This window comes from Macrobrachium rosenbergii, chromosome 52 (assembly GCF_040412425.1).
Source record: "Macrobrachium rosenbergii isolate ZJJX-2024 chromosome 52, ASM4041242v1, whole genome shotgun sequence".
NCBI classification, from domain to species: Eukaryota; Metazoa; Arthropoda; class Malacostraca; order Decapoda; family Palaemonidae; genus Macrobrachium; species Macrobrachium rosenbergii.
Genome location: NC_089792.1, coordinates 22,461,029 through 22,486,919, shown reverse-complemented (window position 1 = coordinate 22,486,919; position 25,891 = coordinate 22,461,029). Strand labels below are relative to the sequence as shown.

At 34.1% G+C, this 25,891-nt stretch overlaps 1 long non-coding RNA gene across 1 annotated transcript in view; it reads right to left on the bottom strand.

Annotated features, from left to right (window-relative positions):
- Positions 1 to 930: 930 nt before the first annotated feature.
- The window catches only part of LOC136833748 (uncharacterized), a 336,120-nt gene continuing 311,159 nt past the window's right edge, over positions 931 to 25,891 (bottom strand). Inside the window, exon 4 of the long non-coding RNA XR_010851576.1 lies at positions 931 to 982. This is a non-coding gene — a long non-coding RNA (uncharacterized lncRNA). The remainder of the gene's footprint in view (positions 983 to 25,891) is intronic.

The window sequence follows — 25,891 nt, the reverse complement described above, 5'->3', positions numbered from 1 at the left end:
GTTCCTGACCAGCCCACGCACAGATAGATAAATGGTAAAGGAATCTAATTGTGAGTCTGAACACGTGGCAAGTTAATAGCCTATTCTTACTATGTAAGCGCGGCACGTTCACCGGATTTGTATTAATGATTCCTACACTAACATACCATTTTGGGTAATGATTCCCCCTCATTCCTATTATAGTACATGAAAAGATTAGTTGATTTTCCATTATAAACAAAGGCACGTTTCAATGGTGACCGACAAATTTGCCACTTGTATATAATGTTCTGTTAAATGGTTAAAATAACTGCATCCAAATAAAAAAATTAAACGAGAGAGAAACAGTACAGATTAGGGAGAATATTAAGACAAACACTGAGTCATGACTGGGATAAGACAATTTTCTAGCAAGACAGAAAATCTAAGCCATTCTGATAAAAATCTAGGGCCGTAACATTATTATTATTATTATTATTATTATTATTATTATTATTATTATTATTATTATTATTATTATTACTGACTTAATCGTACAAAAATACTGTCAATTTTTACACAAAATGCAAAACAATCAGAAATAAAGAAATAAAATAAATATCATATATATATATATATATATATATATATATATATATATATATATATATATTATATATACACATTATATATATATATATATATATATATATATATATATATATATATATATAATATATATATTTTATAAGATATTTTCTTCTTAAAGAAAGCAAGTACTATAAGGTAACTAACCCAACGAAGGAAAACTTCTCATTTCTGGAAGGAAACGCTAATAAAATGAGCCCGTGAATAAAACCGAGTATTGTGGAGTAGCACTGCCATTCTTGAGAGATATTTTGGTTTGTATAAAAATTAGTACAAAACAGTCAATCATTAAAGGATGTTCAAACTAAAATAAAATCATAATACAATACTCACATATATAATATCCCAGGGAGACCTCAGCTGTGCATATCTGAAACTAGAAAAAGAAAACATTTCACATCGGTTTTTTTATAATTTCTGTATCTAGAGTTTCAGAGGAAGCAAATTTCCTCTTTTAATAGTTATAATCACCTGATATATTTTTTATCCATCTTCTGATATACTATCACTAGTTTTTTTCTGCTTTCATTCATGTTATGATTAATATGTTCCACAAACTTCAAAGATTTATTCCCTTTTTAAAATTCAGGAAATTTGTTTGTCATAGGTAGTTAATACCAACACTCTGAGGTGGGAGGAGAGAGTTCGCTTGATATAAATGCAGGCTACCACAAGGGGGATTAAAAATCTGGCAACTTTTGACCCTTTCAGAACGATGACGTGTCATTAATGCAATCATGCCAGCTCGCCAAACAAAATTCTAAATCCAGTTTCCCAGGAGTCACGTTAAGAAAAATAACAAAAACTAATTTCCGGAATTTTCGTTTCATCTGAAGCGTTGAATGACTAATTAAACTGTGCTCAAAAGTACTGTACATGATTACATGAGGCAATAGTAATGAAATGTACCGACGTACATGAATCTATGAAAACCTGGAAAATCCTACACACACTCACACACACACACACAAATACACACACACATAGAAGCAAAATGAGAATTTACTTAAACGGTTATATATATACATATATATATATATATATATATATATATATATATATATATATATATATATATATATATATATATATATATATATATATAATACGTTCATCCACATAAGGATTCCAACAGAAATTTGCCTCGTAATTATTACATAATTTTTGCACAATATACACAACTGAAAATCTAAGGAAGTTTACTAATTAAAATAACAATTAACTAAAACTACATACTAACATATAACATCTTTAATACATAGTAAAATGAAAAAAATTACCTTGAAGACATTTAAAGGTAATTTCTCTTAACAACTGCATACCCAACATCAACAAAGAAAATTCAAAAGTTACATATACTTTTATAGATATAAAAAAAAACTAGCTACTCCCACTGGTAAAAAGCTTCTTATTTTCCCTAATTTCTAAATTCAGTTATATTCGGGGGTAAAGAAACTTCCTTCAAGCAAAATTTTGTTCACACGGCCGGTTTATCTTGAGCAATGTAAAGAAAAGTCTCTCTCTCTCTCTCTTTATATCTATCACTCGTAGATTCACGTGATGTTTAGTTCTTCCTTATGTCTCTCTCGACCTATGCTTTGATGATAAGCATGCGATCCCTCATAACATTCTAATGCATTTAAATAGTTTCCTAAAATTGGCCCGGGCGATAAATCATGTTATTCATGAAAACGTGACATAATTGTGCTACCCTTCACCTTCGCTTTTAACACTGACTCTGACTGAGATGGATTGCTAAGCCTTACGACAAGGCTGGCTAGCTCCAAAGATCGTCCGAAGATAGGTGAACTCAATTTGTGTCTGCAAATCATTTTTCACGAGGTCAGCTTAATCTCTGCATTATGCCTTTAGTCATGCAAAGCTGACATTCTGATGTGCATTGCGGCTAAGTTTAAAATGCTTCAGAGTTGAGGTCTATCATTAGTTATGATAAAAAATGCTGCTTTTTAAATAATACTTTCAGTGGACTTCAAGTAAATAATTCTACCACACAGTCTGGTATGATAACACTATAATATGGTAAAATTAAATGACGATCTATGCTTGGCTAAGTAAAGTAGATAGACAGCAGAAATCCGAGACTGTTGGTGATAATTTTCCAAATTTACCTATATATTATAAGCTGCAAACAGTATATGTTCAATTTCCAACTACAATGCTCAATTTCCAGCACTCGGAGAGCACACTGGCACGAGCAAAACTGAATTAAAGCAACATCTATAATCATATATCTCGGTCCCTTTACTCTCCCCTAGCAACAGACGAGACACTGCAGAGACTTCCTCAATACTGCATCCGCTTTCCATGAAGTTTCGGTTCTAGATCTCACGACCAATATGAGTTCCGAAAAATGTATTCCCAATCTTTACGTCCCGATACAACAAAACGACAATCATTTCCTCAAGTGCACTGCGTACCCACAAATGCTGGAAGACGCTTTGAAAGACCAGGTTGAATATGTAGACACCAAACAGGGAACTCATGCAATGCGGTGCTTACGCGAGAGTCAGCAACTCATACCCGATAACCGATATTGGGACAGCGCGGTGGAAGAGCGCATCAAGTAATCATGATAACTAACGGGAGACCATCATAGTATACCATCAAATAGCAAACAGATTGACCTCTAAAAAGTGGTTACCTCAAGGGACCTCTACAAAATGGGTGACCTTAATAATAATCAGCTAAAATAACTTTATTTCTTCATAATTTAAGGATTAAAGGCACAGCTCCGTGGAGGGAGAAGGAGTAAGGTCACACTTCCATAGTTCTAAGGATGTGTCTGCTGTGTCAAATTTTCACGAAAAAAATCACAACCAGAGGACTGACATTAATTCTGATAGCAGAACTAAACATCATATGCATCAAGCAGAAGTTTATTGGGTCTCTTATCGTTGATGCGGTTTCATTCAGTATACAAAATGAACACATTAGTATGCAAGTCCATCCAGACAAAACTCTACTTTCTAAACGGGTACATTTACATAACCCCCAGAGGGGAGTAGTGCCGTCAGTGCGCCTCACGCGGTGCACTGTAGGCATTACTTTAGATTCTTTGCGACGTCCCTTCGGCTCCTAGTTGCGCCCTCTTTCAGTTTTCTTACTGTACCTCCGTTCATATTATCTTTCTTCCATTTTATTTTCAAGCCCCTTCTAACAATTTTTTCATAGTGCAACTGCGAGGTTCTCCTCCTGTTACAACTTTAAAACCTTCTTTACTTTCAATTTCCCTTTTAGCGCTGAGTGACCTCATAGGTCCCAGCGCTTGGCCTTTGGCCTAAATTTTATATTCCAATTACAATCCCAAAATTTACATAGTTAAAAAAACAATGATATAGAGACAAGCAGAAAGACTGACAAATAAGCGTCACAAAAGGGAAGGAGTAAATCCAAGAAGTTTTCCCAGATGAAATTTACAAAAGAAATGAGGAAGATTATCAAAAGGAAGGATATAAAAGACTCATTATATAGAAGATGCGAAAACACTTTATTCTTAATAAATGTAAATATAAATGTATATGTATGTATATATATATATATATATATATATATATATATATATATATATATATATATATATATATATATATATATATATATATATATATATATATATATATATATATATATATATATATATATTATATTATCTGTTCGGCCTCTCTTCCTTGCTTTAATCGAATATCAAAAGATTTGTCTTTGTTTAGGAAATAGATCCCAACCGTCAAAAGGGGGTAAGAATTTTAGTTTAGAGGGATATCAGACAGGATAGGTTTTGCTAAGACCAACCTCAGGTGGACTGTACCTTAAGCTCACTTTTCTACGACCTTTGTAGCGACGAGTTTTTTTTGTCATTTTTCAGATGCTACCTGCACCCACGCCAAGGCAGTTTTGGGGAGGAGTTTGTAACAAACACCCAAGCCCCGGAACCAGGTTCGACGAAGTGTTAAAGCAACCACAAGAGAAGCAACAAGCATATTGGGCAACTCTCTTAGCCCACTTTGTGTCTCCCCCTTGTCGGACACTCGGGGGAAATTGCCATTTCAACGGACCCAGGGGCTTTTGATGCACGTGATCACTGCATTATCTATTCCACCGGTGAGTCTGAATGTGACAATTACTCCCAGTTCTCTTTCCCTTCAACTTAAACTCTCATTTTTCGTTTTTCAAGTTTTCCTCTCCTAAACAGTCACTGACTAAGAAAAATCCTAGTAAAACCATATACAGTTTATTAAGTACAATTATTGTTGCCTAGTGGAATTGCGTCAGTTATCCTCCATGGTGTTAAAGCAATATTCTTGATCCAACATTCATCCCTTACAATTAATTAATGACGAATGAGAGTTTCTGTAACACGTGGGCGTTATCTGGATACGTCTCATTCAGAATTGTGTACGCCTTGGACCTGGCTATCCTCTTGTTTGGAGAAGAATTAGCATCCTTGATACCAAGAACCTCAATGCACGCGCTTGCAGTAATTTGCTTTATAGAAGCGTCACAAGAGGACCTGAGTCGTTGCGTTATTCACTCCTTTATGCTGAAATATCTTATGTCCTAAGGCGTCGAAGACGGAGCTGTTGTTAGTTCCAGTAAAAAATCAGCTAACACTTTTATTTTACTATGTTGAAACTAGTAGTTTGAGTAATGTTCTTGATTTACTTCATGTGTTCAGAATAAATCTCTATATTCAGTAACTCTGGTCTCAACTGGCGACCTGATCTAATTTTATTTGTTATGTCCTTTTTTTTAGGCAAGTTTCAGCCTTAATTAAGTATGCCTTAGTTTTACCAGACCACTGAGCTGATTAACAGCCCTCCTAGGGCTGGCCCGAAGGATTAGACTAATTTTACGTGGCTAAGAACCAGTTAGTTACTTAGTAACGGGACCTACAGCTTATTGTGAAATCCGAACCACATTATAGCAAGAAATAAATTTCTACCACCAGAAATAAATTCCTCTAATTCTTCATTAGCCGGCCGGAGACTCGAAAACGGGCCTAGCGAAAGCAACAGCCCACAACTCTACCGACTCGACAGGATTACGTGGGTCTTAGGTAAAGCAAGGCTAGACAAACCAAGATATTACAAATTAACTTAATTAGCCTAATGATCCACGATATTTATATGCATAAATAATATATATATACATATACATACACATATATATATATATATATATATATATATATATATATATATATATATATATATATATATTATATATATATATATATACACAAACATATATATGTGCATATATATACACACAAATAAATACATATATACATATATGTATATATGTATATATATATATATATATATATATATATATATATATATATATATATATATATATATATATATATATATGCGATTAAAAACAAACCAGAGAAAAGCAATAATATTTGCAAAGATTTTCTCTTCCTGATACTGAAATAACTTGAGGAAGCAAGGACCTGAATCGTCTTCTCGGCCTCATGCACAGAGAAACAAACATCTGGAGAAATTAAACGCGTTTGTTCCTGCGTGCTGATAAGGGCGAGTAATGCACGCAGTTAAATAACAACATAGTATTTACACAGCGATTTTAAATCTTTTGTGTTATGCCGCATGGGTAAAGAAGCCTTACGGTAGAATAGGGAAATGTATCACAAAATTAAAATTACACACACACACACACACACACACATATATATATATATATATACATACATACATATATATATATATATATATATATATATATATATATATATATATATATATATATATATTTATGTATAAATATATATACGTGTTTGTATGTATGCATGTGTATATTATATTTCTATATATATATATATATATATATATATATATATATATATATATATATATATATATATATATATATATATATATATATTCAGGTTTTAATTGTCCATAAAGGATACTTAAAAGAAATTTGAATATGCAATTAAAGTAACAGTCATGTGGGGTAAAATGGTGTTTTAAAATAATATTAAAATTCACCCTACTTCGGGAATAAGATTTCAGGCTACTGCATAAAGATATATTGATTTTCCTTTCTTAAAGTTCAGGTTTTAATTTGGTGGAGAGAGAGAGAGAGAGAGAGAGAGAGAGAGAGAGAGAGAGAGAGAGAGAGAGAGAGAGAGAATAATATGATCCTAATGAGACTTAACATCAAAAAAAACAATACCTTTTTCATTTTCCGTGGGATACTGGCAGAAAAAGGCGCCATTGTTTGCTCTGTCTATTTTTGTAATTGGCCAAGGTGAAAGGAAGGTTGTTTACCAACAATTCTTCTGTCTCTTATCATTCTTGTGACTTGTTTTTCTACTGAAAGCTGCTGAAAATAGAAGTACATAATGTACGAAGTTCTTTTATCCATAAACGTGTTCTTGCTGAAACTAACAGCTTGATTGCAAGTAAAGGACGCTTAAACTAAATTAAATGCAAAAAATATTATTCAGTTATATATTCAATAATAAATATTTAATATTAAATAAGCTATAATTAACAGTATTGACGTGAATTTCGATTTATAAAATTTTCTTCTATATTTTCTACTTTACTTATAACTACAGCTGCTAGATATACGACAAGACTGGCTGCTAATAAAATGATCCTAATGAGAATTAATATCAATAAAAAACAAACGATACATTTTATATATATTGCGTCATTAGATGACGCAATAAAAGCAGTTACTTTCCGGAGGGCCGTTTGTATGTCGAAATGTCAGTAACTCCGTAGGCGTGTAGTGCCGTCAGTGCGCCCCGTGCGGTGCAATGTAGGCATTAATTAAGGGTCTTTGCAGCGTCCCTTCGGCCACTAGCTGCAACGGCTTTCATTCCTTTTACTGTAACTCCGTTCATATTCTCTTTCTTCCATCTTACTGTCCAACCTCTCGTAACAAATGATTCATAGTGCAACTGCGGGGTTTTCAACCTGATACACCTTTCAAACTTTTACTGTCAATTTCCGCTTCAGCACTGAATGGCCTTAGTTGGCCCAGGGCTTGGCACGTATGCCTAAATCTAAACATTAAGTTGGTTACTGTACTCGTCATGCTTATTCAAGTACAGTATGATATAAAGTCAATATGGTACTGTACGTTTTTCCCATCCTAAAACACAATACACTGTACATACAGTAATGGATGTACAGAATAGAGGCGCAAAACAAAATTTGAACATACGGGTGGTAAAGGGGAGCGCTCTGAACACAGTTTTAATTGGCGATCCCGTTTGTTTATATCTCTGAATGCTAGTATGTTGAATGTTCATAAGTAGGGTGGCGTCTGTATATATAATCAAAGCTACAAAACAGATGTACAGCAGCAAATATGGGTGGAAGGACTACCGAGGTCATCAAAGCATTAAGCTTCTGTTTATACTTAAACATCAAAGCATTAAGCTTCTGTTTATATTTAAACAAAGATCCAATCGTCATCGGGTTACCGGGTATTATGTTAAGCTCAACGAGAGGTAGATACTTGTAATTGTTTGTCTCAAGTCCTGATAAAAATGTTTGTCGTAGATTAACGGGGGCACCTGCACAAAAATGATAGTTTTGGAACTGTTGGTGTTTAAAATTTTGAGTGGAAAATATTATTTAAAAATTCACAATGATGTTTAGCCTATACAAAAACTTAGATGGAAAACAAATATTAACAAAATACTGGTGGTAGCGTAAAATTTCTCCATAGAAACTATTCCAGTTAGATGTTAAGGTAAAAGCCCTGTGGAGCTTAATCTTTTGATGACTTCTGGAGTCATTTATTTGTTTAACTGACCCAGATGTGACCTTGGGCAGTAGGTGGGCTCCAAATAGGTTGTTGAAGGAGAGAACAAACTCTCATCATGGCTGAGTTACCGAACCGGTGTAAAATTATCAAACCCTGAATTCACATGCATACGAGATTACGCCAAAAAATGTAAATATCATTGATCACAAGAATTTTTAAAAATCACCAGCTGTCGATACTTGAATCACTCTTCATCAAACAGCCAGTTCCCCAGCTAAATATTCTGACCTCGTCAACTCCTCTACCTCTCGAGCGTCACTCAGTTTTCACCTTCGGTTACTGCTCGGTATACTTTAACATTTATCTCATGTTTTCCTTTCATACTTTCATGTTATGTTAAAACTTATTTAAGCCTGAGTCCGTTTTAACGTCTATTTTTTTTAATTTTACAGCTTTGAGAGAGGGGCAGACTTGGTCTTCAAACGTCACCAAAACAAAGTATATTGAACAAACGACTTGACCTTCCCATACGTGCTGTTCCATACTCATACACATATACACACACACATATACTGTATATATTGATCAATTTTTACACGGTACGTATGTAATTCTTGTACTAAACACAACGCCCTCTTATCTTCCCATATCCTTCACACTGTTTGGATACGCTTGCAAATAAGAAGAGAGAGATGCTCGATAATTAAATCAAGGGAACCATCCACTTGGCGAGTAGGAAATCAAAGTCAGCAGCATCCCGCAGCATAACATAACCGCGAAGAATCTGACCACTATGGAAACGATGTTCTTATGTAAATTATGTAAATAAGAGATGTATTAAACGACTCAGAATATTGATTCTGGATGGATATGGGCAAAAACAAATCAGACAACAAGTGATGGGCGTCTGAATCTGTCAAATGTTTCTCGGAATAGGGACAATTGACGTTCCGGTCATATATCGTTCATAAAAAAGGAAAAATAAAAGGGATCCAATCAAAAGGCTTAAAGACAGTCTCAAGATCACTTTGCGTGAAGAACGATTTTTGGAGAAATTAAATCAAGGGAACCTCTTTCTGTTTATAATATATATATTTATATGTGCGTGTGTATTTATATATAACCGTGTATGTATATAATTACACACATATGGAATATATATATATATATATATATATATATATATATATATATATATATATATATATATATATATATATTATATATATATATAGCTATCAAAAAGGCAAAAGGCAATACGTATATAAAAACAACTGTATATTTTGGACGGCGTTTTGCAATATCTCATTGCATCTTCAAGGTTGTAATTTTTGGAAAATATAACTTAAAATCTTATAAAAAAAACGAAATAAAAATAACAATTTAAAAATCATTATAAAGGGACATGACCCACCTAAACTGAGTTACAAGAGAAACTAAGACATCTAAAAAAGAAAGAGGGTAAGTAAAAGTTGAAGTACATACCAAATTATAAACAAACAACTTGTTATGTTATGAATAGCTGTGTGGAGGTTGCGTTCTGTTTCCTGGGTTCCTTGATAGCTCCTATAGCTTACAGCTATATGACCTGTTTATATATATATATATATATATATATATATATATATATATATATATATATATATATATATATATGTATGTATATATATATATATATATATATATATATATATATATATATATATATATATATATATATATATATATATATATATATATATATATATATGTGTGTGTGTGTGTGTGTGTATACACGCAAATATAAATTCAGTAATTACAATAACGCTTTACATTGTATTTAATTGTACTTGAATGCCTGAGAGATACGTAAACTGAATGAATACCGATGCAAGAATGATTCTGTTATCAAGAATTGTTTGTTTAAAAGATAAAACGTATTTTGATTTCTTGAAATCCCATAGGACGGCGCTTGAGATCAGGCCTATTAATGACATGGAGAAACCATTGTATCACCTTGTCTTTGGGTCTGCATGACAACAGCAGCACTTGACAACCCACAGCAAAAAAACTGAATCATTAATTGGGACATTCCTGGCAATGGAGAATTTTCAAGTTATTGAAAGAGTTGGGAACAAGAGTCTGTTCTCATATTAAGGTTAACACTGCAACCAAGAGACGTCTCTTCTTTCTAAATGATTTCACTTGCGTTCTAAGTGGCAGGTGACAAGTCACTAAGCGAATGAACATGAGTGAAAATTCCTCGTTGAATAGAATAGAACAGAACAGACTATAGGATTAAGGCCAAAGGCCGAGCGCTGGGACCTATGAGGTCATTCAGCGCTGAAAAGGAAACTGACTGTGAACGGAGGTACAGTAAAAGGAATGAAAGGGGTTGCAGCTAGGGGCCGAAGGAACTCTGCGAAGAACCTTAAGTAATGCCTACGGTGCACCGCATGAGGTGCACTGAGGCACTAACCCCCCTACAGGGAGTCCTCGTTGAGGGAATAATGTGATATTGCGTAGGAGAAATTTTGTTCAATTGATCTTTGACTAATGACAATTGAAGGTCAAGTTAATTAGCATAATTATAATTTATATAATTAAGAATATCTGTATATCAAGGACTTAGCAATGATTGAATTTCTCTTAATTATCACTGATTAAAATCTATGGATCTTGAAAAATTACACGAAAGAGAGAGAGAGAGAGAGAGAGAGAGAGAGAGAGAGAGAGAGAGAGAGAGAGAGAGAGAGAGAGAGAGAGAGATTTGTAAATTATCATATAAGGTCCAACAGAAAAGATAATTTTTTTGTCTGATAAAGTTATCAAGCATTTCCATACACAACAGACACTGTTCTCTCTCTCTCTCTCTCTCTCAGCATTCAAGGTGTAAATGTGTTAGTGATCTTCGTTTTGAGATTTCTGGGGAGTCTCCGCCTGTTGGGGAATTAATTTAATGTAGCAATATATGAATATACTCTACACACACATACATATACAGTATATATATATATTATATATATATATATATATATATATATATATATATATTTTTTTTTTTTTTTATAAATATTACTGCTGTTTAGTCGAGGTATTTATGTAGTAATTTTAGTCAGATTGACTCGACAGAGAATCAGTGGCAGGTAGGCCAGGCAACAAAAATAACGATCATAGCAGAGACAGAGAGCTAGTTCAAAACAGAAATATGCCGATGGCATTAGGGATAAACCTTAGAGAGGGTTTTCCAATATTCTCTAGTAACGGTGGTCCTAAAGTCTCTTTTTCCCTTTATACCTGTCCTTTGGCGAATGTTTTTGATAGACCCCGAGGTTATGAATGCCTGCATGTTGACCCAGCGCTGGTCCGACAAGAGAGAGATTCAGCTATCGTGGGAGAGAAGACGTATTCGGGCTGTCTCTTAATCCTAGTGACGACCATTTTCCAGAACTTCCGATCGTCCGTTGTATGCGCAACAACATTCATCATAAGGTAAAGTCTGTGTTTTGTTCAAAACTTCGCCCATTCTTTTATCGTCTTTTTGTATTTCCAAATCTTTCTTTGTTTCATTCTCCAGCCACCATTGAAGGTAATCGCTTGTACGAAGTCTAAGATTAAGCCAAATTATTATATTGTTAGCTTCATCCCCTTTATTCCAGTAAAATAACTAGGATTTAGGTTAAGCAAATCATTTTAAGTCTCTATGCTTTCTTTGTGTCTCATTCACTGTTTGGAGAACCTGTTGCGTTGTATTTAATACCATCTTAACGAGTAGAGATTCGCACACAGTTGGTGACGTTTATCATAAAGTCTTTATTCCTTGAATATTCTTTGTTAGGTTAATTACCCTTAACTGGCGACCTTTGGCTAATTAACGCCTGTCTTTGAGGTTAATAGTGACAGGTTACGTGTATTCTTGGCTGGCAGGGCTGTGAAAATTACGTAAATTGAACAATAAATGATAACAATATATATATATATATATATATGTATATATATATATATATATATATATATATATATATATATATATATATATATATATATATATATATATATATATATATATATAGACAGATACATATAGATACAGATACAGATATTCGTAGATGTATAACTCTACTTGACGAACAGAAATCATACCTTGCCTTAGGACAAAATGTATTGATCGCAGAAGCTGAAACAGTAAACGACGCAAGATATTGAGACCCCTGTTGGTGATGGCCACCAGGTGGGCGCCGTTGGGACTCAAGTCAATATAAGAAGAACAAAAAAGAAGACAGACCTGGTTATTACTATATCCAAAACAAAGAAAACTGACAGATGACCGCTTTGTTGATTGTGGGAAGGACACACAAAACTGTGAAGCTCTGAAGACAATGACAGTAAAAAAATCAGAAAACACGTAAAAATAATGTCAATTAAAACTATGCTAATTTAAAACCAAAAGTCTGCAAATGTCAGTAATTGACTTAATAAAAAAAAGGGGGGGATGGAAATTGCAAGATTGGAAATAATACTGAAAACTTTTATTTGCTTCATTTTAAAATAACTACAATAATGATTGCAATATTTTGTCAGACCTGTTTGTGCCCTAAAAACCTCAGTTTTGCATGCCGTTGCTTTATACATAAATAAAAGTTTTCGAAATGAAATCATATCTTCTCGTAAAAGTTAACATTTAGAGCCGTGAATGTTTTGTGCATGTTTTTGTGATTCTTTTTGAAACAGCATCAAGCTGAGACATTTATTTTCATCCTACCATGAAATTACTAATCTTGTTGAAATTCTGGGTTGTCCATTTTTTGTTTTTACTCCGTAAAGTACTATACCATTTGTCACGTGGCGCGAATCTACACAAAATTTAAAAGGTATAAATATTTTCTGCCTATGCAAGTCAGTCAGAGAAATTTCCTTAAAATCAGGCACAAATAATATATATATATATATATATATATATATATATATATATATATATATATATATATATATATATATATGTATATGTGTATGCATATTTATATATATAATGTATAGTGTATATTCACACATTATATAAATATATATATATTCATATATAAATATGTATATATACATACATATACACATTTATATATATTCATATATATATGTATATATACATACATAAATACATACATTGTATTTATATTATATATATAATATATACATATATCTATATATATATATTTATATATATATATATATATATATATATATATATATATATATATATATATATATATAAAGAACGAAGACAAAATGAGAAAATAATAAAAACTTAATCTGTTTCCACTAACAATATTATTGAGACACTGTCTCCGTAATCAAATCAAATAAATTAATTGCATATTCAGTTTTGCGAAACTAGCTTTTCCGAACACCAGAATTTAAATTCACGAAGCGAAGAGCAGCGTTTCTTCCCCCATTCGTGATATGGTATCATCTCCTCTCTTGTTTTCCCTCAAAATCTAGAAATCAAAACAATCTTGAGTGTGAGGGATTTCGACATTTTCTTTATTCAAAATTTGGAATCTGTAATCTGAACAATTTTCTACATTTTATTCACTCATTCACTGTTTGGAATCGTAAGACATAGGTGCATTTTACGATGTGTTAATAAGGAAAGCATATCTGACTGAGTTCTGTAAAAATCATCAACTGAAAAATGTGTTTCAGAGTCAACTTCTATTCAAGAGAACTTAATTTCCCGTGGGAAAGTCTTCTAACTAAAGTTCTGAAAACGACTCAGAAACTCTAAAGTGATCCTGCCTGATCTGAGGTTGGGAGAGAGAGAGAGAGAGAGAGAGAGAGAGAGAGAATGCTGCGCCATTTACTTCGATCACATATGACATTCAGAAAACATAAGCGGGCAAATCGGATAGTTATCTCGAAATACGATGTATTCACAATTTGGAGCAAATGCGCGGTTTAGGAGTGCATTGATACGATGATATTGTAAAAATGTGGGCGCCGGTGAAAATAGAGAACAGAGAGCAATAGTTGGGTAAAATAATCTGGAATTAATAGGAGAAAAGACTAGTTAATATAAAGTGCTCTCCTAGAATTGAATGAAAGCGGCACTGGTAAGGAATGGGTTCAATATTCATGAATGTAAGACAATGTATGCAAGTCATATAGTGTGGCTAATGTTGAATTGTAACTTATAATTAACCTTTAATTAATGATTAAAGTTTAATGCGGCAGTGCCTTTTCAAATTTAGAGCAGAACTACTAAGGTTTATTGGTATCTCCTTGATAATTTATTATATGAAAGTGAATGTTTGTATATTTGTTTGGACGCTATAGAAATCTAAACCGCTTGACTGAACCAAACAAAATTTTGCACACGGCTTCTTTGTCATCCCAGAAAGGTTTATGACTCAAAATCAAACCCCTACCTCGTGACAGACATACAAACAAAAACAAAACAAATAACATTTTCTTTTTTTTTACGTCACCTTTTTCTTCAGTGCTTTATTGGTTAATTCTCATTTTTCACCTGACGCTCCACCTTTTCTTCCAGGTGCTGTCAGCATATGGTTAACCTAAACAATAAATCCAAATCCCAAATAACATAAATTTTTTATCAGAATTTACGTGAATTTTTATCACAATTTATGAGAATTTTATAAATAAAATCGTTTATTACCTCAATAAAATCAACACTGAAAACCTATATCGGTTTAAATAAGGTTTGGAATTAATTATCGGCAACCAGAGTGATGAGGAGCAAGAGACAGCAAACGAAACAGTTGCCAATTAACCATATATACAGGCCCTCCCGAGTCTATCTCAGCACATTATAAATTTGATCAAAGAATTTTTCATACAATCATAAACATAGAATATGCATGAAAAAAAAAACCAAGCATCAACTTAAATTCGGTGATTCACACACTTTTATTTGAAATGGACACCTGGCAACCACATCAACCTATGAACAGCAAGACTGGAAGAGTCAGTACGTACCAGTTGATAGCATGATTGTTCTCATGGGAAGGGGCAAAAGCATTTATATTCATTGCACTGGAAAATAACATGTTTGTTTCTAGGTTATATATTAGAACAATATATATTCATTTCAGTCAAGGGATTTATCAATGTGTATTTATATCAAAACAAATATAACGGTTTAGCCTTATGAAATTAGGATTATCAAATTTGGAATGTTTTTGTTTATGCCTCCATGACACCTGTCAGGTTACGTTATGGTCTGTTTATCCAATGTCCCCTGAGACTATTGTGATTTTTAGCCAAATGAGTTTTAGGTGCTCTACCAAACCTTGCTGGGGATATGGGTTGATATGTTCTTGTAGTATAAGAACATGCACGATGGTAATTTTTTGCACACTCTGTTGTTCAGTAACTTTATCTAAATGGCTACGGAAATAAATTTGATGTCATTGTAAAGTGTTGTAATTTATTATGCTATGTTAAAACATCCCTAAATCCATTATAATGTGCATGTATAAATGAAGTTAGCCCTACAAAAAATGTTTTGCAACTTTTTTCTTAAATTCACCAAAATCGCTAAAAAGATATATACCTACATATTTTTTTATTCAATATTATAAAAGTAAAATAAATATATATTATATATATATATATATAATGCATTACTATTTGTGTTAGGTGTGATATGACAATGAGCGGGTGGAAACATGCAGAAAGGCAAAAGTGTCGCCAGCAGGAAATGACAGTGCTGGTTATGAGAAAGGAAGACACCTGAGGTGTGACGGAAATGACTTCGGAAAAAATAAAGACCCAGGTCTGCAGACACTGAAAAGTCAGTGATTCAATTCAAGTTTCCAGATAATTTTGGCTTGAGCTGCAGGATGAGGGGGCGGAAGAGAGAGAGAGAGAGCAGCAATTCACTTAATAAGAGAGAGAGAGAGAAAGGCGCAAAAGAGTAATTAAATACTTTTCCTCAGTCGTCAGTTAAACAACTGGTGATGATATTTGGCTCCTCCTTCAGAAACTTGGATGGAAAATACATCGAAATTATGGACATTATATTAGAAAGTTTCATATTGAGAGTTTACGGGAAAATAATTCACTTCTATTTTCCTTAGTAACTAAAGGTCTGAGCAGAGCTGGATAAAAATATAAGCCAGTGTGAGTTATGTTATTCTTTGAAAAACAGCCACTAAATAATATTAAAATTTAAGATGTCCAACCAACACAAACAATATATTCATTGGTTATATTATTCTTACAAAGATGAAGTATAAAATTATATTAAGTCCTAAAACTCTGTAAAAATATATGCCTTCAAAATAACAAAGTTTCTTATGGCCTAAAAATCAGGGTACAGATTAATATACATCAGCCTATGGTACAAAAAACATTCACAAAAATAATTGTTCATTTTCTGTAACGTCATTATTGGAACTAATTACTTAATGGTCAGATTAATGGCCTTCATTTTCCAACTCGAATGTCCGTTTAATAAACCATTATTTGCACACAAAAATGCATCTCGGTGAACTCTGTAATTTGAAAAAAAAAATTTTTTCAGTTCCATGCATTTCAATCTATTTTAATGGTTTCCTTGACAAGATTCATATTGCACACGCAAATTCAGTCACTCAACATATATTATCATTTAAACAAACAGAAACGTGCACAGTATAATTCTTTAATAAAACCTTTGACCAATGAATGAATTGCTTAACTGTTATGAAAATCTTGAGACAAGAGACGAAAATGAATAATTATTCTAAGAGAGACGAACAAAGCAGCTGATTATTCGACAGAAATGCGTCAAATAAAATCCCAATTAAGAATACTTTGGATTCCACTCTCGTTATGTCTACGTCCTGCAAGAGCAATATGGGGATTATTCGACAAATAGAATGTATCACTTCGCCACTTGTGTTTTATATACCATGGAGAGAATGTATTAAAGTTAGTAACAAAGAGTAAGTTTTTCCCGTAAACAAGCCAAATATAATTTAAAAAAAAAAACTTAATAACTGGTCCGTGCAGGCTAGTATTTGGCCCACAAACCTTTTCTCAACATATATTTTTTTTATTTTCTCACCTCAATTACGTATATGTATATAAATACTAAAAAGGTCCATTATCACTTATGTATCTTTGGATTTGTAAAAATACAGAGAAATGGCAGACAGAGAAACTAATATGTCAACAGCAAATAGTAAATGAAATATTTCCTCTGGTAATGACAGTTAGATTACCATTTAAAATTTTACAGTACCGCAGCAATAATTATTTACAGTAACGTAAAACTCATAAAGTCAAAGATTTATGTTTGAATTTGTGATATAATTGTTCTAAAATAATGTTTCTGAATTTACTCTGAGGGAACTTATTCATGTCAATGACAAAAGAGTCTGCAGCTAAAGCATCATAATTCTTCATTCATGAAAAGCATGAAAGGAAACTCAGTATTGGCCGTCAGCTCAGTAATTGAACAAATAGGTGCATGCAGCTCTAATGCACTACAATAAAGTAATCAGTGATATGACGTTTAAAATCAAATAAACAAAAAAATTTACTGGTCTTTGTCGGCCACTGCCACTTTAAGTTTTGAGTTTTTATCCCAATACTCACTCCTTCATGATAGCTAATGATAAATTGCTTTCTCATTTACGTTCTGCTCTCTTTTTCTTGTTTCTGTTACCTATTCATCAACAAGTTGAAGGTGAATATGTTTTTCATCTTCTAAGACAAAGTCAGATGGAGATGAAGAGCTAAGGTGTGCATATGGTTTAGAAAAAGGTTTTGGGAATCTGAATGTGCTTGCTGGGTTTGAAGAAGAGTGTAGCAAGACAATTTTAGTGCAAAAGGGATGACAAAAGATGGCAAAATTAGTAGGTATTGTGAAAATGTGTTGGGAAAGGTGTTTGATTGTTGGAAGTTCCTCGTTGGACTGGTTGGTACCGTTCTCAACTAGCACTCTGCAGGGGACTATTCAATCTCGGCCGGCCAATGAAGAATTAGAACTTGTGTTTATTTCTGGTGAGAGAATTCATTTCTCGGTATTATGTGGTTCGGATTAACAAAAGCTGTAGGTTATTCCCTAGGTAACCAATTGGTTCTTACAATTAAAATAAATCAATAATTGGTCCATGGAGGGCTGTTAATCAGCCCAGTGGTCTGGTTAAACTCAAGGTATACTTAACTTTTTTTATTAAATGACTTCCTCAAAAATGTACAAGTTTTTTATGAACAAAAATGGCAAGATAGTGTTTGTTAAATTATGTTTTGACAGAATAGATTTTAAGTTAATAAAAAAAGATGAGGAGTGGCTGGACAGGATATCTGATCATGATGCCCCAGAAGTGAAAAACAGAAATAAAAATAGTTGGAAATAGTGGATCTTTCTGCTGTGAAGCATTAACTGACAGTCTAGTTAGACTACTTGCTATCTAAAGAAGTGATTTAGATTAATTTGCAATATACTCTGGAGAGATTTCAGCCACTAATTTGTCTTCACACAATTGTAATTGTAAATTTTATGTTTGAGTTACCGGTACTATTATAAAGGCATTGATTAAGGCAGTTGCTGTCTGAATGCTATATTAATCACTGTCAGTTATTAAATTTTAACTTTTTATATCTTACAAAACAGGATCGTTATTAGATTTCCCTGCGTGTGTTATTGGAGATCCACCAGAAATGACTGCTGAAGCATTAGAATTGGCAGCCCAATTCAGTGGTAAAAAGTCCAGGTGAAATGGAAGTCCCAGTGGTGGATGTCGAAGGGAACATGAATCCAACCAGTGGTGTGTGTTGTTGAAGAAACATGTTTTCATACCAATCTCCTAAGAATACTCAATAAGTTATAAATGGAAACATTCTCGTATTATGATGCTAGTTGTTTTCAAGTCAGCAATAAACTTAAAAACATTGAACTGGTGAGTGAATATGTAATTTCAGTAGATTGCATTCTTGATATTCTCCATATTTAGTGCTGTTCATGAAAGCTTTGATAAAGGTGTAGTAGTCAATAATTTTATATTTCATGAGGATATGGATGAATATCATTAATACTCATTTCATATTGGTATCCATATAAGAAATTTCAAATGATTTTGAAACATTAGGTGAAGAAAATTTCGGACTTTATTGAAAGATCACTATTGTAGCCGAAAAACGTTTCCAATTGTTCAGATATTCCCTCTCTGTTGCCTTTCACCACGGAGTGGTTCATTTCACAAATGAGCCATACACCATGTCAGATTCTTTTTACCGTGAAATGGTAAAACTAACTTTATATCTATCGTCGACCGTGAAACTTTCCCCAAACGCTACATTTCCCAGCATTTACTCTTCACCATCAAATATCCCATTTGGCATCGGCGATAATGACGCCCACATTTTGACGAGCCCCTGACTGAGCGAGGCAAAACCAGATTGTGTGGGAAACAGGAGAGAAGTGAGCAAAACGAAAAGGAAAATTCTTTACGGCGTGAAAGGTTAAAATAAACAAAAATACGTCACTAATTCGATACTTTATGGGGCGTTTACTTACACCTTCCTCCCAAAGGCAGAATTTTAGTGCAGGGGTGGTTTACATATATATATATATATATATATATATATATATATATATATATATATATATATATATATATATATATATATATATATATATATATATATATATATATATATATATATATATATATATATATATATATATATATATATTTATATATATGGTTTATATATATATGCATATATACATAGTATGCATGTGTGTTTTTAGTTCTACAGCGGTTTCACCACTGCAGGGTACGTCTTCTAGTTAATATCCCCTATTTTTCACTAGAGAGCAAACCCTGTGGTCAGTAAATAATGGAATGATACAGTCTGCATTTATTTAAAGGAATTTTAATGGGCTATCGTTTCTCTTCAAAATACAAATAATAAAAAAAATGCCATTTCACCACCTCCTGTGGGGGTGATGTGGAGGTAAGTTAGGATACTAACTGCACATGTTCAGAAGTAAAGCCATCTTCTATATTAAGTAAAATTTCAATGGAAAAAAAAAAGGTAATTTTAAACCGGCTTCCCATAGTAGCGCCCGATCAGTGGAGTTAAAGTGTAAATTTCTAAAATTTATCATACTTCGTATCTTGGCGTGTGTGGGTGTATTACAAGAATAAATCTGGATTTGGTTATAAGCGGACAATTTATGGAATTCCGTCTAGTCAGTACACTCGAAGTGTACAGTATAGAAAGCAGACGCAACTGTAAGCTGTTAGTTAAAAAGAAATATATATATATATATATATATATATATATATATATATATATATATATATATATATATATATATATATATATATATAAATAAATGCATGGTGTGACAGTTACACATGCGCTTAAATAAACAAACAATCTGATAATTCCTTTTAGTCTGTCGAGTAGATAAAATCGACAATTACTTTCTTGCAAACTGTTAGTTAAATGTTTTAATTTAAAAAAGACTGGAACAATACAGAAGTTTATCATTTCCTCACACAAAGCAGCGTTAGCAAGCTAGCTCACTGGCTCACGCGCACTTACGATCATACGAACAGCAGTTGCATCTTCCGAACAACACAGAGGGACCCCCGCCACCACTTAACGGAGTTAGCAAACGTATCGAGAACTTGACCATTATTATCGAAAGATCACCAGACCTATGCAACTCATCTCCAGCAGTAGTGAAAAAAAACCTATTTCCCCCATAGGAGGACTTTCCTTCCTTCCCCTTGTCGTTCTTCTAGCAGCTACTGAAAGAAAGTTGGTTATTGCCAAGAACAAACTTCCTCATATTAGGCATTCAAATGATCAGGGTATGGTGATATTAAGTGTTGCCAAAATCGTAAGACCTCTCTCTCTCTCTCTCTCTCTCTCTCTCTCTCTCTCTCTCTCTCTCTCTCTCTCTCTCTCAGTGTGTGTGCAATCACGTAAGCCGCTTTGTTGGTGAAGGAATGAGGAATGTGGAAGATTTATAAGACCTACTATACTAGGGAATTAAAATGGCCGAATAGGAATTCCTCTTAATGGAATGCCTGGAACGAGAAGAAAAAGGTGCAAGACCTGGAAGACTGAAAAGCTCCTTTAGCTTAATGGATGGGAGATGAAATACAGATTCTCGATATCCTGACACAGGTTGGAATGCGCCTTTCTTAAACTTACAAGAATTGTAAGGGAAACACATTTATGCTGGCTTGATGCCAGCAAGGGTTCTTACTAATAGAGCAGTCCGCAAAAGCACTTATCTATAACCATATATATATATATATATATATATATATATATATATATATATATATATATATATATATAAAATATATATATATATATACATACATATACTGTATATATATATATATATATATATATATATATATATATATATATATATATATGCAATTCCTGTTGAAGTAAATGGCATTATTTGCAGAGACTATCTTTTTATCTAGACTTCAAATCACACTTTACTTCTTTTTCTCGTGAGGCAAGCTTCTCAGGAATAAGGAAAATTTATTCACGTTTCTTTCCATTTACTTATTGTAGTTGACGGAACCGTTTCACCACCTATTTGCGGCGTCTTCAGGACTTAGATTATTAATTGACATAAACAGTCTTTTGATAGCATGCAGACTTTTAAGCTAATCCTTAAACGTAAAATATGACGTCACTGGTCTTGAATTCCTATTGGTCGGTGGGTCTCAAGGTTGCATACAAAAGCAACTGCATGCAATTGGATATGTATGCCCACAAACCAGTGACAACCTCTATCTCACCAGGAAACATGAAACCATACTATAGAATGGCATACCATAGTCAGTTTAAGGAGGTCAAAACCATAAAGAGAATAATCGCAAATGGTGCCACAACTACAAATCAAAAAAAGATCATCTCCTTATGAGTCTACTGCCGCCCGAACCTGGTCAGCAGCCTCGTTATGCAAAAGAGCACCGCCTCCTGAGAAGAGATGTGGGAGTCAACCAACGTGGTATGTAAATTTAAATGTACCTAAGGGACATTTCGAGCCCCCAGCAATTGCTAAGCAGGTGGCACCTCTTTCACTCTACGACGACGATTACAAGCTCACCGTAACCAAGGGGCTATATTTTTCAGCACAATGTGGATGACCATGCCCGGAAACCAGAATTATATGAATTATATTAGAAGGCACAGAGATCGTGCATAGAGAGGCTCGGTTCCACAGACTGTAACCAGCAGAAGCCGTAAGTTTAATCAGCAGCGGCTTGCTTTAAACATACAAAGGAACACGGACTTCACCCGCCCTTCTTCTAGGAAACCACAAGACACCTATGAGAATCTGAAGTTAGAAACGAGCGACAAAATACTCATGAATACGATAGAAAATACCAACAATGGAACAGAATAAATTCATCGGCCAGAGACGGAAATTACGCTCTCGCTCACGTCCTTTGTTGCTCGCTGTGCCATAGGACGTGTCCTGTTGAGCACTAGTAATGTCCTTGCTGCTGCATAGACTACAAGCAAGAGAATGAAACCTGCCAACCAACAGAAATTCAACACTCCAGTGATGCCAAATTTTGCATTTATGGATTAGCTTAAAAGTCTGCATGCTATAATAAAAACCGTTTATATCAATTTGTAATCCGGGGGTTTTATGTAATAGTCCCCACCCCCGCTGGTTAGTGACAACACCTATAGTTGTGTTTACAGCTCATGGCTAAGCACTCATCATTCTTCTGCTATTTAATTGGATAGTTTTTTAATTTTTGGAAGCGTTAGTAGCTGAAATGTCAGTGAGGGTGGTGACTCGAACCAGGAAGAAGAGATCGCTGCCTAGCGGTTATTTTAATGATGAAGCTCGCCATCCACCAGTGAAGAGGAGCATCGAAAGTAATGTGGCAACACTAGCTGAGTCTTCTAATCCCTCCTCCCCCTTTGCATCCACCTCCTCCTCACAACCTTCTTTTCCTCGTCCCTCGACATCCTCATCCTCCCCCCCTCCTCAGCTTTCATCCCCTCCTCCTCCAGTCTCAGCCACGAAGTTTCATACTACGACCAATACAAACAACAGAGGAGACAGAATGCCACCCTGAATCACACCAGACTTGACTTCAAATGGATCATTCATTCAAACACCCATCAGCCACAACTTTACAAGATGTTGCCATCATGCATGTTCATGATAACCGTCACAAACTTTTCCGGTATTCCATAATGCCTCATGATTTTTCCCATAGTCCGTCTCGAAATGCTATCAAACGCCTTTTCAAAATCAGCAAAACAAAGACTTAACGGAGTTTTCATTTCATTTGCTTGCTGCATTAAATGCCTGACTATGAAGATCTGATCAATGCAACCCCGCCCTTTTCTAAAACCGGCCTGTTCATCCCTCAGAATACCATCAGTCACTGGCTCCAACCTATTCAACAATACTGAAAATTTTCAAGGCTACAGGTGACAAAGTGATTCCCCTCCAATTATCACACCTCCTCAGATCACCTTTCTTTGGAACTTTAATGATCACACCATTATTCCAAACTAATATTATTATCCCTGTCACCCATATCTCACTGAATAATATCTTCAAGACAAATACAGTACTACTATCCATTTCAGGGAGCGCGAGTCATCGTTTATCTCAAATATCTTTCAAACAAATTATTTGATCGAAATGATACTTTGACACAGTGTACAAGACACCTCCCGCTAATTTTTGGTAATATTATGCATTGTCAAATGGTGTTAGTTAAGGCGTTTACTCTTGACTTTTAAAGGCAAAGTCGCATAAGTCAGCAGGACTATTCTACGCAATCGAACGTCAGCTATCCCTCATAGACAGGATGGGGGGGGGAGATGGGGAGGCCAGGAAAGTGAGTTGAGGGAGGGATGAGGAGGGAAGGGGAGGAGGGACGGGATGGGGATAAAGGACGTTCGAATGCATAGTTTGGTGATGCTTGGCAACACCATGCAAGTCAAGAGTAAACGCCTAACTAAAACCACTTGACAATGCACTATATTACCAAAAATTAGCGGGAGGTGTCTAGTACACTGTGTCAAAGTACCATTTCGATCAAATAATTAGTTTGTCAGATATTTGAGGAAAACGATGACTCGCGGTCCCTGAAATTGATAGTAATCTATTCTCCTCCACTTTAAACATTTCCGGGAATAAACCATCCTCTCCTGGTGCCTTATAACGCTCTAACTGTTTTATTATATATATGAATTTTTTATTACATCATCGTGATTTATACACAATTATTAAGCTACAAATGTCATTTAATATCCAGTTCAAGCTACTTCATGGCTAAGTGGTTACCGTCGACAGGAGTCGTAAGGGGGTAGTGTGTCGAGTGTTCGAGACACTTCGGTACCAATCCACTTATCACTTATAATTCCTCTTCGGTGATATTCCCGAAATAGCGTGAGTGAAGCCACAGGAAAAGCTTGAAAAGAAACGACACAGTGCCAAGCAGTTAGTGTATTTAACTCATCTTCGGGGCACAAGGGAATCAGGTGTTCGTGCCCCGAAGATGTTTAATACACAAAAGTACTGGGCATTCTGTCGTTTCTTTTCAAGCTTTTCCTGTGGCTTCAGCTTTCCTGTTTATTAGTATATATATATATTATATACAACAAATATATGTATATATATATTTATATATATTTATTATGTATATATATATATATATATATATATATATATATATATATATATATATATATATATATATATATATATATATATATATATATATATATATATATATGTATGTGTGTGTGTGTACCTTGGGTCAGGACGGGTAATCCAATGTAAATACCCCAAAACGAAATTCAATGCCGTTAGTTCTTCCTGCTCCCCTATTACAGCACTGAGAGGGACACAAGGTTCCTTTTTCAGTAACCTCGATTGGGCAGTAAAACTCAGCATTCCATACTTGGGGATATTCTTGAGCAATCTTGAGTGGACAGTAAAATTTAACCTTTCGTACTTAAGAATATTTCAAAGATGGGCAGAGCGTCACAGTAAACCTGATACGTAACAGGTATTTGTCTTCAAAGCATCTCTGTAGTTATGGTTACTAGGCCGAATTTGGAGTTTTCGTATACAGCTCGACCCCCGACAGCATCCTACCGAAAGTTTTATATTCCAGTTACGAACTAGACCTCACTTCTGCTTCACCTCCTCTGCTCAATAACGTCAACTCTCTCTCTCTCTCTCTCTGTGACACCAATTTCACGCTTGACCGCATATATGTTTTCCTTTTATGTGAGTCTGCGATATTGAAAGCCTCGGTACTTTGTTATTTTTGTAAACCCTGGAAGACTTTACTTACCTATGTACGATATTTTAATATTCATTTATGTAATAATTATATACAAATAGATATCTTATTATACAATATTATACCTATTAAGGTTAGTTTAATGTGACTTTTATTTCTTCATTACCTTTTACTTTACAGCCAATATAAACCGTAATTTTTCTGAGTGGTTATCTCCTGTTTTATGCATTAATATATTAACACAATCATTTCGA